The sequence below is a fragment of the Rhea pennata genome, chromosome 21 (genome assembly GCF_028389875.1).
Source record: "Rhea pennata isolate bPtePen1 chromosome 21, bPtePen1.pri, whole genome shotgun sequence".
NCBI classification, from domain to species: domain Eukaryota; kingdom Metazoa; phylum Chordata; class Aves; order Rheiformes; family Rheidae; genus Rhea; species Rhea pennata.
Window position 1 is genome coordinate 8,803,755 of NC_084683.1, and position 23,139 is coordinate 8,826,893.

At 37.1% G+C, this 23,139-nt stretch overlaps 1 pseudogene; it reads left to right on the top strand.

Moving 5' to 3' along the window:
• Positions 1-12,189: 12,189 nt before the first annotated feature.
• Positions 12,190-21,862, top strand: LOC134149740 (butyrophilin subfamily 3 member A3-like; annotated as a pseudogene).
• The last annotated feature ends 1,277 nt before the right edge of the window (positions 21,863-23,139 follow it).

Genomic DNA, 23,139 nt, shown 5'->3' on the forward strand with positions numbered 1-23,139 from the left:
TGACATCTGCTTGTTGATCATGTGCTCTAGGTCTTTAACCATCCAAGTAGCTCTGACCTTTGACCAAAACCATTGCACAGACCATGACTGGATCATGCTGTTATCCAGAAATCCTTTGGACCATAGCAGATATGCAGGTGGTTCAATTTATTTGTTCTTTCCTAATTATTTTCCTCTCTGCATTACGGGACTATGGAAGAATCCTGGGTGGAAAAATAAGCACATTTTGATCATATTTCCACAGAAAAGTCCCAAGATGTGTCTTACTGAATCACATGCCATGAAGAAAATTGAACAGATGGGTCAACTACTTGAAAGCAAACTTGGAACAGAAAGGGTTGGAAGAAAGTCAGAGACAATACTGAGGAGACCAAGAGTCAAGAGGTGAGATCCAGTGAGATACTTTAGCAATAATGAACCTTTTCTGCTGTGAACAAAATATCAGTAACATCTTCCACATATCTGAGGGGAACCCCCAGGTCCTCAGGCCCAGATTTTTGCCATAGGTACCAACTAGGTTTCCTGCTCTGCCTTATTGTTTCATATTTCTGATTAGGATATGCATCTTCACGTAGTCATTGTTTCTTCAGATTGCATCCTGAGCCTACTATTTACTATTTACTTCAACTTCAGTCGACTTTGTAGTTCCTTGTTTACCCTTCAGTCCTATTCCTGTTGACCTTTAATATAACTCTATATATTATCTTCTTGTCTTCACTTACTGAAAACAATAGGTATTGGGCCAAGTGGTGGAGTAGCTCGGCATTCCCCTACCATTACAAAGAAGGAAGTATCCTGTTTTGGCTTGTTTCCCCTATCTATACTTTGAGGAGGATGTTGCATTGCTCTTTCCTACAGGCTTCTCTGAAACACATAATATAATTTATTCATACAAAGCCTTGCTTAGGTATTGGCCTATATCTGCAGTATTACTAGGATAGGAGGAAAAAAATGTCATGCTAGATGTAGGATGAGCCACATAAAGTGATCTGAGCACCCAGAAAATCATGTCAAATTCTTCTTACTCTAGCTACCATTCCTGGCTTCTTGAAGACTCCTAGCTTTCAGGGCAGATATTACTTTTCCTGAACTTTTCTTTCTTGAACTACTGCTCTTGCCTTTTACTTCCCACCATTCTGCCAGACTCGAGTTGTCTGACGGGCCTTTGTTTAGCTATTTTGCCTTTCCCTTGCTAAGGCCACCCTGACCTTTATTTGAAACCCAGTTTGTTTGCATGAATTCAGCCTCTTTGTGGCTTTTGCTGATTTAATGCATGGCTTTAGGGTCACATACTGGCAGGGCCATTTGTCAGTAGGATGGCATGGCAGGCAGGCCTCGGCATATCAACTCACTGGCTCACGTGTGTGAGAAGGCTCTGCAAGAAGATCAGTATCTGCGGCAGACTGGAAACAGACACAAGGACAAGTCCACACATATGCAGCCTGTACACAGGAATTATTTTGCCTAATAATAGGAGCTAGCAATGGCATTTGTACAGTGAGTTCATCCTCTATCTCCAAAATAGCTTGTCACTGTGAAATCATACTGCTATGGCAGTGAAAAAAACAAATTTGACAGATCTCCATTGCAATAATAAAGTCCTCAGCTGTCTGCCAGCAAACTGGCTGCAGCAATGCTTCAGAGTGCAACCTAAATTTTAGGATTGTCTAAGCCTAGAGATAGATCTTGGACTTTGAGCAGGGGTAATGTAAAGTTTGTTTAAGGGGCAGACTGTGGCTATTGAGGTTGAGTCTGGAGCTTTCTGGAACATGAACAAGGAAATTGGCTGTAAGCAGCTTTAAGATCAAATCAAAGATGAAAATTTCAGATAGTTCTTTCCTATACTCAGCTTTGAACAGCTGAATTCCCAAATATTATTCCTTAGATTCAGTTATTCAGAGAGACGACAAAAAAATTGACACGTTGCATTTATTAGTTTTTTATTGCTGAAGTATATATTTTTTGGAATGAGTTGTTTTGTTTAGTGAGATATAGATGGACAGAGTGGTACTGTTCTTGTGGTTAGTTTATGACTTTCTTGTATTTAATATGAGATGCGCTACCTCTTCCTGCTGTTTCAACAATCAGTACATCAGTGTGTGACCCAGACTCATGGCTGAGATCCAGAATGGAAGGAAGACATCAGATTAGGTGTAGGTTTAATGCTAACACACTTTGCACCACATCTGAGACAGCTGCACAACCGTGATCAGTCTCACAAATCACAGCAAGCTAAGAGGTTTTATGGGAAATGAATAGAAGTGCTGTGATGCAGCTGCTGTGTGCTTTGGTGACTGTTCTTCTTGTTTTGAGGTTAAAGAGGGAGACAACCCTTCTTGGGAGATTTACTGAATGTGGAGAAAGAGCAGGAAGACTTCCATTCCCAGGCAAAACTTCTCTTGGCCCTCTTAAGGTGTCGGTTCAATGTCAGTATATCTAAGGGATTACTCAGATATGTGAAGGTTCCTCAGAGTGCGGTTCTTCACTGGGGCTGCACAGGTTTCAGGTCAGCAGAGTAGCTGTCGTTTATCCCCTGTAGTCACCCACTGGAGCTGTTTGTTTCTTTTACATAGAGTGAGATAAGGTATTAGCAATGATTGTGTTTGCTTATCTTAAACAATAGCTTATAAAATACTTCAGTGTTGCTAGTAGCTACTCACTTGTAAAGATAATTAATGGTGTGAGAGTGATATTGTACGTGAATGATGCTATATTCAGATGTCACTAAATCTCCTCGGAACTTTGTTATTGCAAAAATTTGATTTAGGCATTCCTACTTCCTAGCAGTCTGGACACCGCTGGTTAATTTTCAGGATAGGATTTGAGTTTTGCAGATAGACATCTTTATTCTTCATTCCTTCCTTGCTCGACTTGCTTGTGCTTTATCTGTTTTCCTGTATTCTGTTTCTTCCTTTTTGATTGCCTAAGATTTTCAGTAATAGTTTTAATACTTTTTTCAGTGCTGGTTTTTTGTGGTGGTGTTCTTGTGTTCTCATGATTTCCTTATTTTTCATTAGTATACATATACATATATGTCCATATGTATAAACATACACAGCACTGAGATCAGGGACAGCAGGACTTGAATTCTGGCTGCATGCACAGAAACAGAGGAAAGGACAGTGTGAATGTCTTTCCGCCACAGAGCTTGAGTTTTCCCTTGCTGTGATCGTATTTGTGATCTAATGGTCCATTAGATCAAGAAGGACAATGCAGCACCTCTAGGACAGGCATCGTCTGAGAGTTTGGAAGCATGGATTGGGCAGAATGTGGGTCAGTCCCATCCACCTCCTAGAGCAAGGAAGGAAAACAGACTTTTTCCATAACTCAAATCCTGCCAAGTCTTCTTATAGAGTAGAATAGCAGTGTAGATACTGACAACTTGTTTTTCTCTTCTTCTGCTCATCCATGATTACACTGTTCTCCCTTAGGTTTGGGGATGTAATCAGAGATGTTACTGCAAGTGCATTACCTAGACAACTGTTTTTCAGCAGTACTCTTACTCTGTTGCTACTGTTTCTGTTGCAGAGCTTAACCTGGAGCCAGGCCTGCCAAAATGCAGTTAAATAAAACCCAGTGCTGCAGGGCTGGGACATAGAGGAAGCAGCAAGGATTGGCTTGGATTGTACCCTTCTGTCCAGCAAGCGTTGGCAAGTCAGATCCGGGGGTAATGGGTTGATGAAAGAGGGCAAACAACTACCTAGGTTGACAGATGCCTCTTCAGAGGAGAGGACTGCAAACATTCAGAGCTCTGCAAATTTCAACAGATTAATTTATAATTAGGTATTCTGTGTTACCTTACGGATATTTTTTTCCATTTTTAATGGAAATTCTATTTTATGTATCATATTTTATATCATTCATGTTTATGAACTAGGAAATTTAGCTTCATAAGCACCAAGAATTTCTATTTATTTCTTCCAGGTTTCTAGGTGGTAATTTGAGCTAGAATGTTAGCAGTGGCTCTTTTAAATTCAAACTCTTTTTGGTTGCAATGAAGATCTGACAGAAAGGTAACACTCACGAAGAAACAGTAAAGGAAATACAACAGGATAATAATAACAATTTAAAAAAGCCTAAATTCATTTTAAAAGTATGTATCTCTAAAAATAAATTATCATAGCTGCCAGATAGTTCAGGGTGTTGATAAAACTTGGTTATTTTATTGAACACAAGCCTTGTTTTGGTTTTGTTTCCTTAAATTGGCAACAAAATGCTTAATACAGATTTGGCTCATCCAGCTGTAATATTTGCATACTGTAGCGTTATATACTAGAACTATAGTTCCAGTGAGTGTAGCTTTTCAATTACTAGTAAAAAGCCATAGATTCTCTATTAATATAACAATGCAGGCTTCAGGACTGGTCTGGGCTTGTCCTGATCTGAGCCAATTTTAGCTCATGCTAGCTGTCACAACTGTCTAATGTACATATGACTATTGGCTAGACTTTAGCTTAGCTCTGTGAACACTGCATATGGGAAAAGGTAACAAACCTTTGTAGTCCTTGAGAAATACTTACACAGAAGCCCTTCAGCCCCAATTAACATATTGTGTTATTTTAACTGAAAGCTAACAGGCTAAGATAGTCGATTTTCAGGTGGGAAACTAAAAAAAAAAAAAGAGGTAATAAGGCAGCTGTTGTCAAACATGCAAAGATAATCCCAAACAGACCTAGAACAGAGAAGAAAGATTCTACTGCTATCTTTGGATGGTGCTTGCTCAAGAACTTGGGTTGCTGAAGATGTGTTGTGAACTTTCCATTTCTGAGGAAGATTGAAGCCATGAGGACCCACAGAAATGAAAGGGTGAGCATAACCTCAGTGGAAGATGGCAGCTCCTCGCAAGACTATGTATACCACCTTTAATTGTTATTTATTTTTTTCTGTGATAATCTGATAATTAGGGCTATAAATGTTAATATTATTGTAATTAGACTAATAATTGTACTTTGATTAGATTGTTAAGACATTAAGCTAACAGTGATTTCTTAGATCTGTATACAGGATGTGTTCATCTTTTTTGCCATTTCTAAAGAAGGCAGTTGAGTGCAGTGCTAGTTCACAAAAGAAAAACTAAATGTGCAAAGATAGTGTTTATAGTAGTCTCTCTTTTAAAGTGACTGAAATTATCTTTGTTTCTTAGGCCTGAGAATTGTTCTCAGTGTAATAGATGGCAAAATCTTCTTGAAAGAGTCATAATTACTTTAAACATCTTCAAAGTATATGTTCTAAAGTGAGTCACAGAGGTAATGAGACAGTAATGCTGTATAAGTCCTCACCTTGTTCGGTGTGCCACAGCTCTGCTGCAGACATACATGAGTCAATCCAGCTCCACTATAATTTTGCAGCTTCACTTTCAATGGTTTGAAGGCAAATTGTCAGGGATGTACAGCTGGTCTATCTGGGCAGTACAATAGCCCCAGAAAAGTCATCACCTCGGTAAGCAACCCTGGTCATCAGGACTGGAGAGGACTACTGTCTCCTGTAGTCCTCTTTCTGCTGGGTCAGTCTTGCTTAGGCATCTTTTGGTATGTGCAAAGAGACCATGTGAACAGCAATACCCAACTGATGAGTTCACAACAGTTCCTTACTGGCTAATACACACAGAAGATAGCTAGGACTAAAGTGATATTAAGCATGAATATACTCACCTCCCTACTTGTAGACAACCACTGAGCCTTTCCTAGCTGGGTAATATCAGATGAAGAAAGGCTGCCCTGTGCTGCTTCTTGAAATTAATTGTTTCTTGCTATGACTGTGCCGTTGACTCCCAGTTCCACAACTCTTTGGTTTTCATACCTCTACATGTCAAAAACTCCATGAGATTTTGAGTCAACAATTTCACACCTTTCTTATCTTGCATGGCTTTAGCTTGTGGGCTCTCTGGCAGAGCAGCTATGTTCTAATTTAAATGGAGAAAGTCACACTGCTGTACTATATTAATCTGCTGGTATGCATCAAGGACTTCAAGCTGTGATATTTTCCTGCTTTGTTTAGCAGCAGGGTGAATCCATAATATAACTACCAGCAGTTGTGGCATCTGATCACCTACTTCAAAGTGGAGCACTCTGATGAAAACCATGGCAGCTCTTGGAATGGTTTAACAGATCTTTCCAATAGTAATAAGTGGCTGTAGATTAAATTAATTGAAAGTTTAGCTAACTTAAATTGGGTGTGTTGTGCAATAGTGAAGACTTCTTTTCCTTGTTTTGCAATTCTGGCAGTTTGAGATACTAAGTAGTGCCTGAAGGAAGTCAACAGGTATCAACTGTTTGCAAAATTAACATTAGGTAGACATTTATTTGATTACAAAACTTTCCTTTACACACAAAAGAGGTTTGATTAATGTTGAATTCTTGATCCCTTGTATTAAAAAATCCTGCACTAATGCATACACAGTTTTGTTTGACATCAGTCATGATGGACATCTTATATCCTGCAGGATTAGGAAAGTACAATCTATACAAACAACAGCAGTTTGTAATGGTAATAAAAGACACAGGAACTGACTATCAAAATCTAGACAGAAATGCATACTGTTTGCTGATGACTAGATTTGGATGAGGATGTCTAATTGGCAACTGAGATAAGGCAACAGTGCAGCTTTACCAAGGGCTAACAGCAGATCTGCTTTTACAACTTCTTTAAGTTTTGCATCAGCGGTTATGACTTTCAGCTGGAGTTGAGCTTTTTAGAATTGTAAATTTCATTTAAATTTTCACTTGTAAACTCTTGTTGAGTGATATTTTTAGCATGCTTTGGTAAATGATGTCTGTTATATGTTCAGGTGCTTTCATCTTCAACTGCTGCTCTTAGGTACAAATAGTGCAAATAGTGCCATAGAGATAGTGCTATGACCAAAAAAAAAAAAAAAAAAGGGGGGGGGGGAGAGAGAGACAGAAAGAAAAAAAGTAGTATCATAACTATCTTAATATTTCATCCTCTCTTCCATTTCAGGAAGTTACCTAATGAATAAATTTCTCATTTTTTAATGTCTCTAGTGTAATCTATTTTAACTAATACATGCAGTTGCCACAGCAGATACTGAGCTTGGAATTTCTTCAGTAGTACACTCTAATTCCTGAATCATTATCACCTCTCAGTTGCTTCTTTTGTTTGAAACATTTTTTCTACTATTTCTGCAAACTGAATTTGTTTCAAATATGCATACTTTATCTACATTCACTTTAAGCAAATACACATTTACCCAAAAGGTCAGCAATACATTCTTTAGGACTGGATGGCATCTCTTCAAGTTGGTGTGCATGGGACATCTTCCTGCTTCCTTACGTGTATGGGAATAGCAGTTTATTGGTTCAGGTGCTCAAAGAAGTAGATATCCCTGCCAGGTGAGTAGCCTGGGAAGTCCTCTTTATTATCCCAGCACAAGACAGTCTCTCTAGCTTGTGAGGTGTCTCAGATTTTCTCTGTTGGAGAACAGATCTGCTATTATTCATTACAGCTCTTGGAAAGTTTCCAGCTATTGAGTAAAGTAAAACAATCTTTGCCATGTACAGAATACTTCCACAGAAGCAAGGTAGGTTCCTCAGACTTGAAGTACATCTTAGGGAGCACTAACAATGTCAGATCCTTTCCACGACCACCTTGCTTTGGATGAGGCTTTGTGACTTGTGTTGTGCAGGAACATAACCTGTAAAAGATCCATTGTTCAGGCCTCCAGCTCCAGGCAGTGATGGCACAAACTCTTTCCCCTTCTGCTCACAGAGCTTTAAAACTCAAAAGAATAGCTGACATGCCTTTACAGTCAACCTATTCCTGGTGGCGTGTTTGGTTGACAGTGAATAGGGGCCAAAGCTAAAGCTAGACAGGAAGCAGAAATTTGACAATAAAGAGTCATTAAAAGGAAAAAATTTGGGGCGCACAAGTCATTGACATCTTTTGTCTGAGGACCCATTGCTCCTTCTTGACAGGCCTGATGTTACTCTCATCTCCATTCTCCTACACTATAACAGCATTGTAGTTACTGTGCCAGAAACCTCATGGGTGATATCTTTATCTTTGTAGATGGAGACAATATGGACTTGCATTCTGTACAATCTGCAAGCTGGAAAAGTGACAGAGGAGGACAGATCTACTAAACTCCTGGAAAACCCTTAGAAATATCCCTCTGCAAAGAATACTCTAATTGCCAGTTGTGATGAGGACGGTGCTAATAGAGTACTCTGGTTCTGAGATGTGGTCAGCCAACACTGAAGAGAGACCCTGGACTAACAGAGCAAGATAGTGTTTGGCTGGGTTAAATAAAGACCATCCATCTTCCTAACACCGTGAATCCATCATCTACTAGCTCATTATCTGCCAGTCCCCAGATTCCATTTGTCTGTCTCTGATGCCTCTCTTCTCTGTTGAGTAACAGAGCTAAACTCATATCCAAAGCAAACGATAGGATGGGGTATGATGTGGGTCACAGTAGGCACACAGAAGGTTAAACCATAGGTTATAGGTGATGGAGGATAGGATGCTCCAACTTTTGGCTGGGTATGTATGTGCATATATAGTCCAGCAACAGAGGAGGTGAGCCTTTCTGAGACTATAGAGACTTGCTAGTTGGTCCCAGTGTCTTGATTAACACTTTCCTAAGTGAATGGGAATTTGTGATTAGGCTGTCCTGGATGCAAAATGAATGGATTCCTTCACATAGAAGCTTTGTCCTGAAGAGAAGCTAGAGTTTATTCTAGCTGGAAAGCAAGAAACTCCTCAGGCACCTACCCATATCTAATTTCCTGTGTGCAGGGGCTGGCCATCTTGTGACAGACCACATCTTCCTGCAGAAATTCTGCTTTCAGATAGCCCACCACAGCCTGGAAGTACCCAGACAGAAACAAATGTATGGTTGGTTGAAGACACAGGCTTCTAATTCCCATCCTGGTGTTTTTTGGCTGAGCAGCCCCTAGGCAGAGCTGTGGAGGTGTGAGAGCTCTGGACTATCACTTCATCATGCATCATCACCTTTGGTAGATGTCCAGATGCAACTTACTTCTCCAAGTTCCCTTGTCAGCACCTTTAAATGTGTATGAAATTAACCTATATTGATGTCATGGGGTTTTTTTTTGTATTAATTTTCTTTTGTGCATATGCAGATGATATAATCCTAAATACACTCTTGATCACAGAACAGTAGACACTAAAATGCATGATCTATAGAGAATAATATTTACTTCTCATTAAAGAGGTATGCAGTTGTACCAACTGAGGGATGAAGAAGCACTCAATTTCTACACACAGCTAGAGAAAGAAAATTGTATCTTTCTAGGAAGAAAAAAAAAGCTTTCTAGCATGTTCTCTCTGTAAGAGATAGGCCAAAAGCTTCCACTGACCTGCAGGAGCAAAGAGAGAATCTTTGTAGTTCCTAAATCCACAAGAGGGAGAAGTATTGGTAGCTGGAGTCTGATTTGCCCTTTGGCTCTCACCAAACTCTGGTGAATTCCAAGCTCCCTCTTGTGGGATAGTACTGACTTTACAGGGATAATTTTGTCAGATTCAGCAGTAAGAATTTATTCTGTTTGACTTGTGCTTTCACTCATTAAAACCCCTCTTCTGCATTGTATGTATATTGCCATCGTAGGGTTTTTTTTGGTGCACAGAAATGGTCTCATGGGTATGCAACAGTTCCTGAGGGGGAAAGCTTTTGTCCAAAATGTATAAATACTCAACACTGCTTTATACTTAAACAGTGAATACTGCAGGTTAGGGGAGGGCATATCATTCTTCTGAGTCTTGAAACAGCAAAGCAAAGGAGGACACAGGTGCAATTTTGCTGAGTTGTGCATTTTTCTCTCTCCAAAAAGACCTCCTCCAACACATCCACTGGCAAGCTTACATTGCCCCCTAGCAAAACCTACTATCATCTTTTCTCTGGTTTCCTCACCTTGTTTTTTCCTTCCCTAAAGAATAGGTCCAGATAGGAAACAATCCGCATATACATTCACCCCTCCCCTTTTCTTTGTCCCAAAGTCTTCTAAACTTATCCCTCCACAAGCATTTGGAGAACAGCTAAGGAGACTATCAGGGAAGCGCTAGAGTAATGAAATAAGGCTTTTTATATAACACAGTCCTGAACCATCATTTCTCTTTCCACAGATGATTTTATTTTTAAATTAACTAATTTATTGGTCAGTCCTACTAGTTTCTTGGAGATATTTTTACATAGCATTATAGAAGGCTTCCACAGGCTGAATTTTTCTAAGGGCGGTTTGCTCTTAATTTACCTACTGCAGCGTATTTGACCATAAACAGCATAAATCCATAGCCCTGCCTTTTTATCCTCCACTCACTGAGAAACTAGTGATTGTACTATTACATTCCCTTGTTAATAGGTAACTTGAGGAACTAAAAGCATCAATTTTATTGCCAGCAAAGTAGTGGCTGGCAGGGTCCAAAGGTACCACCCGCCTTCTGAGCATCATCAATTGATATGAGCACCTGCATGTGGATTTCTTTAACATGCACCTACATTTGTAGAAATCCAGGGTGGTGCTGCTGAACTGCAGGTTTGTGTTTTTCTTTGCTAGAACAGTAATTTGGTTGCACTAGAAGAGAAGAGCTCAGAATGCTTTCTTAGTCCTCTGTTCCCTTTCCTTTCTGGTTCAAAGGACGCCTGGGATCTTTGTGCTATGTTATGCTTTTGTGTTGACTGGCAAATGTTTTGGGTGCTATTCTGAAAAATCTGTAGAGATCTCTGTAATTTTGTCTCTGGAAGCTGCTGAATTCTCAGTTTTATTTGTGGTTTTTAATGGTGAGTGGCTTCTTAGGGGAGAGAGAAGACTTCCAAAAATACTGAGATGTCTCAAGGCATCTCAGGATCTGTCCTGAAGCCACCCTCACTGCAAGACTTTACTTCAGGTTGGAATATGGTGAGAATACCAGTGATCTGGTGGAGGGAAAATCATGCTCTTCCGTGTGATGTGGGTGTACACACACTTTGAAAAGCTCCATTGTGCATTGATAGCATATAACAGACAAGGAACCCGTATTTCTTTCCATCTTCCATTTTGTCTTCTCTCTATAAAGTTTTACTTTCACTTCTTTTTCCCGTCTTTCTCTTTGCCTGTGCTTGCAACTGTTGTGCACAGTGTGCAGTGCCTCTCTTCCAGCTTAGGGTGTTCGCTGCTGTCTTTTCAATGCCAGCCCCAAAGTAAGTGTAGTCACAATAGAATATCTGCCAAGAATTTTAAAAAATGCTGTTTGTTTTCATGGTTTTACTCTGCTTTTTGTAATATTTTGGGCTTTTTTTCTTTTCTATTTCCTTCTCAGTGCTTGTAGTTCTGCAGTTAGAATAAGTGAGTTCTTGTGGTTCTTGTAGTGAGAGCAGAATCTCAAATCTGAAAAAAAAAAAAAAGGAACAATTTCTCTAGTTATTTTGGCAATAGAGGAAGGCCTGAAAATGATGTAAAAAGGCTCAAAAAAGGAGGAAATTAATAAAACCAATGAGAAAACATGCTTCTCAAAAGCCAGTCTTAATGGATTTAGGAATGGGCTATATTTTACCTCAAAAAGATACAAAAAGTGGGATTCATCCTGTATATAGCATTAGACAGATAAATGTTGGACACCTAACATAAGTTAGTTTTCTGGTGTCTCTCTGCAGTCAGTGAAGAAATATAGCCATCTCCAAATCACAGTTCTCCTGTGAAAGTGGTCTTGCTGCATGTTGGGAAAATACTAGTTTTCCCAGTACAATCAGAGAAAATTTTGAAAATCCTTGGGGAAACTTGGAAGAGCCATAACAAATGAGAGACTTCTCATTTTATATCGCAAAAAATAGTGTCTGTGGTGGGGAGGAGAGAAGCAATCTGGAAATGTAGTGCCCTTCAAAGCAGATATTAGTAAGTAGTATCTTTTGCTAGGTCAAAGTGAAAGGAAAATACTTTATTTTCATCAAAATTATCAAGGTTCATTTTTAACTTATAAAAACGTTAATTTTGACTACTATTGAAGTGAAACATTCCTATTTACCTAAATATATATATAGTTATATTTGTTAGATTTATACATAGCTTTATATGTATATAAAGAAACAGAGAGAGTAAGGGCTATATAAATCTTTGAAATGTATGTTTTGAAATTTCTAGGTATTTTTACTTAGATAGTTCAATTAAAAATATCTGAGAAAAAGTGTTTTTAGTATTTCTAAGTTGAAATATTTAATTTAGAAAATGCCAGCACATTTTTATTTTAATTTTTTATTTATCCTTTTTAAGGGATAATTATTGAATACTATACTTTGAGAAGGACTCTCAAAATAAGACAAGATGGTATTTTCAGAATTAGAATAGCTTGAAAGATATTGACTGCAGTTTCAAGTTTTAGTTTCAAGAGCTACAGGAATATAAGCAGAAAATACAATTTGAGGCTACATTTTTTATCTGAGATAAGCCTCCATGTATGCACAAAAATATACTACGAGTTTTTTCCATGTCTACATTGCATCTGTTTCACCTTTCTACATACAGCAGAATCTATGTTTGGGGTTTTTGAATCCATAGAGTCTTTGTGATTCACTCCGGGGATCCATCCCAAGTCCTATTTTGGTACAGCTAATGAGACACATGCCTGTGTCGCTCAGGAATTGCTCACTTTATGCAAATCTGACTAGTATCACACTCTGCAGCATGGCTTAAAGGATTAGTGTTGGAGTTTTACCATTAGTGTTGGAGCATTGCAGTACAGCCCACAGGAGCAGTCATAGGACTACTCTGGCCCCTGTATCACTTCTCAATTTCATCTAAAGTGCAGCTGAGCATGTCAGTAGTGAGCAGGAAACAAGATCTTGGAGTGAATTTGGGAGTGATCTAAGCTGACTGTGAAGACCCATGCATAATATATTCTGCATTCAAACAGATTTTCTCTACCACACAGGTATGGGGCTCTCAGTCCAGTTGACAGCAGTCATCTTCATCTTAGTGTTGGTATCTACACATCATGCCACTACAGGTAGTTTTTGCTCTTTAATAGATTAATTTCACTCCTCAATAAATTCCTTTCTAAGACTATGAATAAATTTTAATTGATACCTCCCTACGACCTCTGACTTCTTCTCAATTAAAGGTATATCCAGACTGTTTATCTAAACTACCTGTACAGTCAACTGAAAAAGACATGCATTTCCAGAGCATAGTGCATCTCGTTTATCTTAGATTTCTATGTTAAAAGGGAATGAAACACTCTCTAGGAAATCCCATTTCTCCCTGGGTTCTTTTTCTGTTCTTTTTTTTTTCCTTTTTTTTTTCCTTTTTCTTTTTTTTTTCTTTTTCTTTTTTTTTTTTCCTTTTTTCCTTTTTTTTTCTTTCTTTTCTTTTCTTTTCTCCCCCCCTCCACCTTTTTTTCCCTCTGGAAGGATATGCTTGCCTTAAATGAGATCCTTCTCTTTCAGATGGCTCAAATTTGGTGAGATAATTATACTCCAGATAATCTTGTATATTCAACATGAGAAAAGGAGGTGAAAAAATAATTTTGGCTTACAGGTTCATGGTAGTGCTAGACTCTGGTCACTTGAAAATAGGAGTGTTTTTTAGTGATGTGTGTTTCAAATGCATCTGTGGGCTTTTCTTTATCCTCAGATCTGTCATACACAGACTGAGTGCTGCTCCTGCCTAAAGCTTTGGGAGGGCTTGTTAATGTCATAGAATGAAAGTTGTAGTTTCCATGGGAAAATACTGACAGGCACTATAATTGTGAAATTTCTTGCACACATGTTCCTCTCAGGTTTTAAAACCACTAAGCGCACTGAGCACAGCTCACCTATACATCTCTCACTTCTGTAGGTCGTGGCCACAATCCGCTCATTGTCTTGGATGATTATGAGGATAATGGTATCAGACTAAAATGCTCCTCTGAGAGGTTGTTTTCTGAAGTTCAGGTGTTGTGGACAGATAGTAAAGGAGAAAATTTCACTGGAACACCACTCAACACTGGCACCAACAGTGCTAATGCCAGCAGCTTCCTCCTTCTAAAACCAGGGTCTGGAAATTCTGTGTCTTGCAAAATAATTGATAAACTTCTGAAAACATCAACAGAGTCTTCAGTTGTCATTGCAGGTGAGTATGATTCAGAATGTACTACTGTAAATTGCCCATCGCTGACAAAGGGTGCCAGAGATTACCAGCTTCTTTTGGAAAATGTTAACCTCAGTGCTTCCCAATAAAATGAAAATGTGCTTGTGACATGCAGTTGTATATTTATCCAGCCCAAGTAAAAATAGCTACTATATCTTTAGCTTTGTTATCAACTTTCAGTTGAGCATGAGCATACAACTTTTGAGGACATCTAGATCTCATCAAAATTTGTAATTGTACTGTTATTTTGGAAAGATGGGAAACAGAGTAATGAAAATTTCTTGTCTGCATCCTGACATACTCAAGGCTCTTTACAGTCTTGCACCGAGGTTGCACTTTGTTGAAATTGGCCATCTGCTTTTTGAAACTGGACATCAAAGATGGACAGAGATGCTGATCACTACCACTCTCCCCAGTGGCTGTGGAAACGCTTGTTTCTTACCCATGTGAATCTGAGGACATACCTAAACTTGATTTTTCAATGAAACTTATAACTGGTCATGTGAAATAATTTGCAGATGTTTTCTTTCCTGCCACCTCCCCTTGGCTGGCTGCTTTTGTCGTGATCCTGCTCTTGAGCATATTACTGGTTATTGCTGCAACATATAAACTCAGAAGTAAGTTCCACTCTTAATGCTACAGTAGTGAGTGCTTAACACAGTCTGGCTGAAAGATAACATCAGTATGTCCAGAATTATCTGGAAAGGTCCAGGGTTATGAACAATCACCCCTGTCATTCTTCAGCCCTGTCTTTTTTCTTTGTTTACCTTACATTTTAATTTTTAAGAATCTCCTAACTACTTCACTATTTTGGGGTACAATGCTGTACAATATGATTTGAGGCATTACTATGGTGAAAATATTGTTGCAGTTTAACCTCATTATTGAAATAAACTAATTCTAGAAAATAATTGAAACATTTGGATGTATCCAAATATACCATTAGCTTCATTTATTTCTTTGCAAGTCCTTTTATTGCTTTATATGCTAGTTTCTAATTAATACGATTCTACTACACGTATAATTTATGCCAAATGAGCATACTAAGTCTGAATTTTCTCTGCTTTCAATGTCAATAGATTGAGTCATTAAGTTCTGTGTGATTTCTCATGATGTTAAAGGTAAATATAAGTATATATAAATCAAGGTATTTTGAAAATAAATTATTATTTACCAAACATGACCCATGACCACAGTGAAGTATGAAAAGTTTTGTTCAAAAACCTACAGGCACACAAGAAAGCAAAATAACATCTTTTGTTTCTCTCTTCCCTCTCTCCCTCCTTCCCTGCCTTCCCTTCTTCCTTTGTCTTTCTGTCTCAGAGAATAGTAAGACAACTACTCGTGCAGGTAAGTCATAGTAAATACCACATTTCATCATTTTGAAAGATATGTGCAGCAATATAAACAGTGATAGCCCATTGCAATGTATAAACCATGGGGCTGATTAGTTATATTCCTGAAGTTACTCAATGACATAATTGTTTTGTCCTTTGGTTCATCCTACTGAATTTAGGCTCCAGGTAAGATACCTCTCTGGGAAGGAAGTTGCTGTATGCACAGTCAGCATGGAGAAAGTTTGGCCCACTGGAGATTTCACTCTTTGTTAAGAAATGAGGAAATTCCTGTGCCTCACTTAAATTAGGCTCTTTTGGATGTATACGTTGGAAGAGGTGGCAAAAAGCCTTTGTTATGGAACATTTATCTAATGATTACAGAAGAAATATAGAGAGATTAAGCCCCCTGGGCTAAAGATACCTCTTATAATCTTCTTCTGAAGAATCTAAAAGTTTCCCACTTGAAAAATGCCACATGATATGTTGTTTTTTTTTTTCTTTCTTATCCTACATGTTTTGGGAGAATACTGAAATCAGTTGCTGACCTTCACTATGCTAATTGCCTTGCTTCACGATTGAGATTTGTGATTCACTGTGAGATTTTTATTTTAGGACTTCAAACACACACAAGTGGTGCAGAATAAAGCTAATCAATGGCATTTTATGCTATCTATTGTTTTAAGCATAGACATTCTATAGGAAAGAAAACACTCCTTTGCCATACTCTATGGAGTAAGCTGCCACCCAGGAAATAGCTCAGAAATTTGCATACAAATGAAAATGTTTTGAGAATAAAATTTTAAGTATCTGGGAACAAATCTGTTGACTTGCATTAGCATTTACTCTCAGTCATCCCTAAAACACTTGTAATGCATTTTGCAAAATTTAGTAGCTGTCCAACAAAGGTTCACTATTACATGTGAAATAAAACTTAAGATATAATAAGTCATCCACAAAGTATGACTTTGGAACTTACTTTGGAAATCTATTTCCTTTGCATTTAAATAAAACCGTTAATTTTCCATTCACTATACAACTTTGGTTTTGAGCCCATTGTCTGCTAAATTTGGAACCAGGAAAGTGTTGATCATATTTTGAAATATACTTCATGTAAAAATTAAGAAAAATATAAATCCTGGAAAAAATATATACATAGATATAAGCAGCTTGTGGTAATTTAATCATTTCCACATAGTCTTTAAAATTGAATGGTAGTGCTTTAAGAACTATCTTTAGGATTATAATGTATTTCCCTCTCTTCACAGAAAATGCAAAATGTGAAATTGAAAAAGGTAAGTAAAGCAGCCTTTTCCAGTAGTTTCAAACAATAAATCTTTCTAATTCTTTACAAACGGATAAAAGCTGAACTTAGGAAATAACAGTAGTTACTTTGTTTTTGCAAAAAAAAATATTTTGTACTGAAACACTTTTTATGTTGGCCATAAAAAAAAAAAAAAAAAAAAAAAAAGTCTTCTGCAAAGGAGACACCTCATCCCATGAATAAATTTGATCCATGGCTCATATTTTTTGCTCAGTAGGTAAGCTTGAAAATTGTTCAGTCAGTTAATTCAGGAAAATTAATATGTTCTTGATTTAGGATCATGTCCCGAGCTGAATTTCAGATGGATAATAATAAAAGAATAAAAATCTTAATTCTTAAAAAGAATTATTCTTTTGATCTCCTTATGAAGACTTACAAGCCTCATCGTTGGTTAGGACTGCATTGGGCAAACACAAAACACAAAGACTGCTTTTACTTCAAAGAGAAAACATTCTGTGCATGTAAAGAGTGACAGAGGTGTAGTAAAGGCAGTTAACTGTTCTAAAACTTTTCTTATAGGCCTTAGAGTACCATGGAAAAGCATCGGTTATACCTGCTATAAAGCCATCTTTAAGACAGATAAATGATAGATTGAAACAGAAAATAACAGATAATAAATTTGAAATGTTGACATTGAAATAAAAAGCTGACATTTTTTAAAATTACAGATTAAAGAGGAATTGCTCTTTTACTATATAATTTCTTTCAGAAATAACACAGCTCAAAGATCAACTGGGTAAGACCATATTTTGACTCATCTTTGTTACATCAATTTTGAGTATCCTTTGGTTAGAAGAAGTCTTTGTAAGTCCAAAAATTACAGTATTACAACAGAGAGCCCATACTGGAAAGGTCCTTCTATTCTGAAACTAGTAGTTTCAATTATATGAAAGAAAATAGTTCCAGATACCATTAATGTCACCTAGTTTTAGCAGGTGGAAGTTACGTATATAGTCTTACCTAATCGTCTAGACTTCCTCCAAATTAAATGGAGGAAGATACATATCTCCACAGGACAATATATCTTATCTATTTTGAAGGCTTACTTGTGTGCCTAACCTTAAATTTTATGCTGAATTTAATGTTAATCCTAATTTCCCTATATGAACACATTCTTTAACACTGAAATTCTCAATTATATTTTGTGAGTTTCGTTCTTGAAAACATAGCATTGTCTACTATTTCTGTTTTCCATTGCTTTGTTTTTCAGCTGAAGAGCAGAAAAAGTCACAGAAGGGTAAAGTGCCATATTTTTTCTTACTCTGCACTTTGTACTACATACCACACTTTTAGTCCTATATTAAAAGCTGGTTAACAGGTGACCACTCTAAGAAAAGAGTGTTTTTTGTACAATTTTGAATATTTGAGTTAGAAAAATCTCTCTCCCTCTCTTTTTTTTTTCTTTTTTTTTTGTGTGTGTGAAGATTATCTCCCCTACTCCAATAGAAAAGGTAATTGAAGAGTTGTATTATATGTATATGGAACATATAAATGTATATAAACAGAGAGAGAGATAAAAAGTGATTTTTCCACTGCTGGAAGAATTTACATGGAGCATGTTATTTATTGCATATCAGAATGAAGTAGCAGGTAAAGCAGCTGATTACAGAATTAAAAAGAGTACGTAAAAGAAAATATACAAGGGCAATTACTGATGAAATATTTATAAGTGTTTGCTTCTACTAGTTTTCATGAGGAAAATGACAGGGAAAAAAAAAGCAGGGAAGGCTGAAGAAGTATCTCTTTTACCTCCTGACGTTGTGTGTCCAGTAAAGTGTGAAATTATCAGCCAAAGACTAGGGAAAAGATGAGTTCTCAAAAATAACTGGAAGTAGCTGTGTCCCATAGTGAATCTAAGAGTCGTAAAAAGGATGATGGTTATATGTGACTAGATAAGGAAGGAAAAAAAGAGGAGGTTTGCATCCAAACATGTCACATCATTGAAAAAGTATCAGTTGCTGCTGCGAGTGGGATGAGAATAAACCTTCTTTTATGTCCAAAAAGAACTGGACGAATAGTAGAGAGAGAGGCTAAGATAAACACTAGGTAAAAATCTGTCAGGATGGCAAGTTAAATAGATTCTTTGGTCGAATGTGAAATCTCTATTATAGCAAATGTTTAAGGATGTATTAAACATTAAAGCATAAACATTAAACATATCTTAAGACTTCTTCTAGAAGTGGATTAGGTAGCTGGTTTTTGAAGGATAGTGATTTAGAGATAGTTACTTAAGTTTAGGTAGTTGGCATTGAGAAAGATGACCTAAAAGAAATCCTTAGATCTCTGAAAGTCCTATTTTCCTTAGTTTCATAATTTTTTTGTCTAAAAGATATTATTAGTGAAAATATTGCTGTAAAATGTGAGTTTAAATGGCAAATAAAGTAGCACTAAAAATAAATCTGTGCATGTATTAGATCTTCACAGATATACCCCTACACAGCATTTAAATAAATAAGGAGGAACATGATGAAATTATCGTACCCTTACAACAGTTAGGGTTTGTTTTTCTGTGAATATCACCTAGAAATCAAGGTGATGAGACCATATTTGCTGAAAATCAGTGGTTTGATGTGGAGATTACTGAATTAAGGTTTTACTATTTGGTAGGATGAATCTGGATGATAGGATCTTCACCTTTTACTGTATTGTTGCTTCTGTTAATCTTAGCTATCATTTGCACTGGAAACATTTAGTTTTTATTCTGTACAAGAGACAAAATTTTCTCAAGCTTTGTGAAGCTGAGGGAGGTTTTATTATTCTTCCCTGTGATGCTCCCAGAATTCTACGTACCCTTGGGAACTATTTGTTCTAAATCACATCTTGATTATTTCTGATGTTTTCATTTGTTGGTTCATTTTATTTTCATTTCTTTAGTTCAGGAATAATGTATCTAATATGTTATTTAATATAAGAGTAAACTTATATAATGTATATTTATATTTATTTATGGATAAACATGAATTTTTTTCTAGAAAAACATTATAAAATAAATCATGTAATGTATAATGATTGTAGCATAATTCATCTTCTTTGCTCATCCTAACTTTTCACAGGCAATTTCATTCTGTTTCTTTGTAGAAATTCAGGAAGCAGAGAGTAAAATTGGTAAGAAAATTAATTTAAACTTGGAGGTCCTTAAAAATCCTTTAATTCTTTTTTTGTAATCAGAAATAACATTTTGAAACTGAATGGTGCCACCATTAGGAGACTGCTGCAGCCCTTCGCTCTTCCTCATTCTTATACTCCACTCTTGCTGAAAGAAAGTTTATCTGACCCAATCTAAGTGTCCATAATGTCTGTTGCCATAGTAAGGAACATCATTTCTATCCTTCAAGGGTTCAATTTTTGCTGTACATAGCTAGAAAGAAAATTTTCCCTTTAACAGCTTCCCATTTTTGAAAAGAAGTGGGAGTTCGGAGTTTTTTGGTTTTGATTTTGGAAGCATAGCTACACCTCTTGTATGTCCCTAGGTGCAATTCACCTTATCTGACTAGTAATCTAAATGCTGACAATCAAGGCTAAGCCAGTATCCTTGGCTCCATCACTGAGAGACCAAGGCATCCAGGAGTAGTTTCAGATAGGTGACTGAAACATTGAGAAGAATCACCTTTTGCTGTGCCAGTCTCTTTCTCCTGACTATCTAGGAAGCCCAGGTAACCAGCTTGGATTTATATAACCACTTCAAAGTTAAGCTGAACATATCTTTTCCCGAGTCCTTAAGCCAGGTCATGCTTGAATAATATAGTATTGGTAATATCACATTAGCTCAGATCTCCTACAAATGAGTCTTGCTGTGCATGAGGATAAAATGAATTTCTTTATATTTCAGAAAAAGCCAGGAATGAATTGGGTAAGTTGAAATCTGAACCCCTGTAACACAATATCGTAGCAAAATACGGTATAGTAACTACTGTTTCAATTAATTATTAATTTCTTTTCTTATAGAATTCAGGATAGCTCGTAGTAAGGCAGGTAAGCCAAGTCTTGCCTACCATTAACCTCATGTTCTTTCTTTCCTGGGAACAATTTGTGTTAAACCATTTCTGATAATCCATATTCTGAAATGAGGAAAAATATCTATCCGACATATAGAAAACGATAAAACCTGATGGGGTTTGACTGCAGAGACAAAAAGGAATTGTTGCTAAAGCCTTGGGGTATTTGGAAATATTATTTTCACCTGAGAGAAAATTTCTAGAATTTCTAGCAAAGAGAATGTTAAGACCTGACTTTGCTGATATTTTGCCATAGAAAAGGTAATAGGTATCTAGGTATTAATAGGACAGGACCTCCAACTTGAGTAAAGATGATTTCATAATGCCACTGTGGAACTAGAGAAATAGCATACCCTGCCTAATGGTAATTAACTGAGAATATTATAGCTTCAGAACTTCCTCTTTCCTTCCTGTGTCTTGAAATTATTTTCCCTACTGAATTTTTGTCCCACAGAGTCACACATTACATGTTCCTATTTAATTTTTTATTTTACGGTTTCTTTCCTTTATACACTTCCTTTGAGATTACTGTTCTTTATTTTCATGAGAATCAGAAATGACTTGGTGCTTTGTGTGATTTTTTTTGCTTTTTTCACCCTTTTTTCCTTTCTTTCTAAAGTTAATATCACCCTGGATGAGAACTGCAAAGATCCAAAACTCATCATTAAGGAGAAAAATAGAGTCAAGTCTTCCATTCATAAAGAAGTCACACCAAAATTGATTGTAGTAGCTAGTGAAGGGTTTTCAGATGAAATCCATTACTGGGAAGTGGAGGTGGGGGACAAATTGGAGTGGGAGCTGGGGGTGGTAAGTGAGGAGATTAGGAATTCATTGAAGAGCAGTAATTTGAAGTCATCTTCAGAGGGAATCTTTAGTTTGCGTTTTTCCGAGGGCAAATACAGTCTAACTGCTGGGGCAGATGTAAGAAACTCGAATCACTGCACTGTGGTTGGTGTTTCCTTGGACCAGGAAGAGAACAGGCTTTCATTCTATAATGTTGAAGAAAAGTGCCTTCTTGGGTCTACCTCTCTTAATTTTTTGGGGAAGCTGTATCCATTCTTCAGTCCAGGCCTTGATGACAGATGGTTGGGCATACGTTCTGTCAGCACTCCAAACCCATTACCCTCTCTATGAAGCTCTTCCACAGGATCAAGAAGAGATTAATACCTTGATAACGAATCATAGAGGACACAAAAGGAGAGAGGAATAAAAAAATATATATTTCAGCCTTCTTTAAAACCATGCATGTGAAAGAAATACTCTTTAAAGTACCTCAAAGGTCATCTCCTGCTGAGAATTAATTTTGCAAAAATCCAGACCTATCATATGTTCCAATTTTCTTGCCTTTTGCCTGGACTAAAGAAGCATGAATTTATTTCGGTGTTTGTTTCACTTGTGTATTCACTTTTCTTAGTAAATCCATAGATCTGTTTTACTAGGAAGAATATTAACGCAAACTGTAAATTTTATACAAATTCAAAAACTATTGGTAGAAATGAAATTGTGAACGAAGAAATAAAAGTCTTCTTTTTGGAAGTCTGGTTGTGAGTTATATTTAGGCATTCTAGGGTGAAATGCAGATTACTTACTGGATGTGATAAGTAAATGCTTGTATTTAAACATCGATTAAGATAGCTTGACTTAAAGAATGGGAGTCAACAGCTAGATTCTCCTGCTCATATTTAAAAGCCTGATTTAATCTGAGCTGTCCTAGGAAAATGTGATATATCTGCATAATGCTGACAGGTAAGATAGGACTTATGGGAGTCTCACACCCTCCTGAAGTAGCTGCTGAAGAAACAGGAAAATGTGACATGGCACCTCAAATGGCAATAGATGTCTGTCTTCAGGCAAGTGAATGACATTTCTTTCTCTACTGACTCTAAAGGCAACTTCCCAAAGTCTTGCTTGCATGTAGACATGGAATTAGCTGCCTTAATCATCAAGCTGAATATCACCTATAATTTCAGGTGAGCCAATACTAAATGAAGTCAGCTAAATATCACCATTTCAGCAGCATTTGCTGCTCTCATGAATAAAAATTGGTTGAACAACTGAAATGAGAGTTGGAGAATAGAGTCAGTGTCATGAGATGTCCAGTTCAAACCATGTAGCTCAATCACTCAAAGCAACTAGTGTCTTGAAAAATGACCAACTCAGAAAAGGGACAGATTTGTTACAGTAAAAGGAGGAAACCATCCTAGGCATGTATTATTATCCTCTAATCTGCCTTTGAGGAATGTAATGCTTTCTTGCACAGCACTCACTTTGCCTGCCTCTTGTACTTCTTGTACATTTAGACTAAACAGAAGATTATTGCAAGTCATGACATGTTCCACAGGTGACTATTAACATTAATAGGCCCTCAGTTAATCCAGATAACCATAAATGTTCTAAATTTCAAAGATAAT